Source organism: Nicotiana attenuata, unplaced genomic scaffold, assembly GCF_001879085.1.
Source record: "Nicotiana attenuata strain UT unplaced genomic scaffold, NIATTr2, whole genome shotgun sequence".
In the NCBI taxonomy this organism is placed as follows: domain Eukaryota; kingdom Viridiplantae; phylum Streptophyta; class Magnoliopsida; order Solanales; family Solanaceae; genus Nicotiana; species Nicotiana attenuata.
Window position 1 is genome coordinate 37,761 of NW_017671137.1, and position 2,251 is coordinate 40,011.

The following is a 2,251-nucleotide window of genomic DNA, read 5'->3' on the forward strand; positions in this document are numbered from 1 at the left end:
TTATAGTTATTTCTAAGTACTACGTTTCTTTCCTCTCATAATAGAGCCATTATGAGCAATTAATGATATTAATGTAACGTTATAATTGACAATTGTAACTGTTTCGTGAAGATTCTATAACGTTTCCTCTCATTGATGCTCATTAATTGCAGATAATACGTATCTGTACTTTTTGCTAACTAGGTTCATTCCTCCGATGTCTCTTCAAATCATCAAGAGATTCGGTTAACCGTTTCTTTTTTTTTTTGTTGAATCTTTGCCCGTGCCTGTTAAGGCTCGCGACTCTTTGAATACTCTTTGCCAGCTGTCCTTCTTCCATTGATCCACATGTCTTGACATGTCAGCACATAATTAATTCCAAATGTTAACTTGATTTTCCCCAATACACCCTTTAACTTTGGCACTGGGTGAGCAGTCCGCTCACGTGTCCCCCGATGCCTTCAAATCCTAGGTCTTCCTCTAGTGTGCCATAAATACGCCTAACGCTCAACGCTCGAGATCACTCGCCCGGTGTCCCTACGCAAATCATCTGTCAAATTTTCTAATTGGCATTATTAACCCTCAAAATGCTTTAACAAATGATTAAAAGTTCTATTCATTTATAAAAATATGAAGATCAGAGAGTAACTCAAATAATGAGTGATAGTATTACTAATTGAGAACCTCAGTAAATATCATTTGCATATTTCTTCTGAAATTGGAAATTTTTGAACTGTGACAGGGAACTATTGCTCAGACAAGAAACCAGCAGCAGTTAATTGGATTGAAGAGAGAGGAAAGTCAGTAGTTTGGGAGGCAATCTTAAAGGAAGAGATGGTGACTGAAGTTGCTGCTTTAGTGGAGCTAAACATGCTTAAAAACCTCACTAGTTCCACCATGGCTGGCCCGCCTGGCGGCTTCAACGCGCACGCTAGCAATATTGTATCAGCTGTATATATAGCCACTGGTCAGGATCCTGCTCAAAATTTTGAAAGTTTCATTGTATTACTATGATGGAAGTTGTAATTGATGGCAAGGACCTCCATGTTTCTGTCACCATGCCTTCTGCTGAGGTATGCAATTAACACTAACACACTTGTTCTCATATTCTTGGTTTGTCATCTGTTCACTCAGAGGTGTATGGCCAACATTTTAAACATAGAGCTTAGATATTTAAAAAAAAAATATTTTGTTACACTAAGTTTTCGCTATGCACGGGATCCGCGGAAAGTTCAGACCATATTTGGTCTGGTATACACAAACTTACCTTGTGCTTCTATAAAAAGTTATTTAATGACTTGAACCCGCGATCTCCTGATCACTCGACAACAACTTTCACCATCGCGCCAAGGCTTCCCGTTAGAGCTCATATATATAAAGTGAAGCTCGGTGCACGAAGAATCCTGCGTTCATGCAGGGTTCGGAGAAAGGCCGCTCCCCAAAAGGATATGATAATGGCAGCCTACCCTGATGCCAAAAAAAAAAGACAGTCCGGTGCACTTAGCTCCCGCTATGTGCGGGGTCCGAAGAAGGGCCGTTCCCCAAAAGGGTATGATGATGGCAGCCTACTCTGATGCAAAAAATAAAATAAAAAAATAACAAAAAAGACAGCCCGGTATACTAAGCTCCCGCTATGCACGGGATCCGGGAAAGGGCCGGATCACAAGGGCACGTGAGGATTCTAAAAAATTATTTAATGAGTTTTACACTAGAAAGTGTTTGTTGATTTCTTGTTGTACTTATTATCTATGCTATTGTGATACAGGTGGGTACGGTAGGAGGTGGAACACAACTTGCATCTCAATCAGCTTGCTTAAACTTATTAGGAGTGAAAGGTGCAAACAGAGAGGCACCAAGGTCAAATGCAAAGGTCTTGGCCACAATAGTAGCAGGTTCAGTTCTTGCTGGTGAGCTATCTCTCATGTCAGCTATCTCAGCTGGGCAGCTAGTTAAGAGCCACATGAAATACAATAAATCAACCAAAGATGTCAGAAAGAAATCCTCCTAATCAGATATGGACCCAGGATTCGATGGTTGTAGGGCATTATGACATTCTATATAAATTTATGAATGCTCAAAAAGATTGCTACGAGTGCCTTTACTAATATCTAACTATTTCTTGAAGACATTTGCAAGTATATATGGAGTTTTTTCCGAAGTTTTCGGGTACCGGTGACCTATGTTGCTCGGACTCTCCGAAAATGTCGCCGGATGCATGTCGGATACTCCAAAATTAGTATATTTTTGGAGAATACGACACGGGAGCGGCAAC

The 2,251-nt window shown here is 40.4% G+C and overlaps 1 pseudogene; it reads left to right on the forward strand.

Annotated features, from left to right (window-relative positions):
• The first annotated feature begins 711 nt into the window (after window positions 1-711).
• Window positions 712-1,987, forward strand: LOC109206167 (annotated as a pseudogene).
• The last annotated feature ends 264 nt before the right edge of the window (window positions 1,988-2,251 follow it).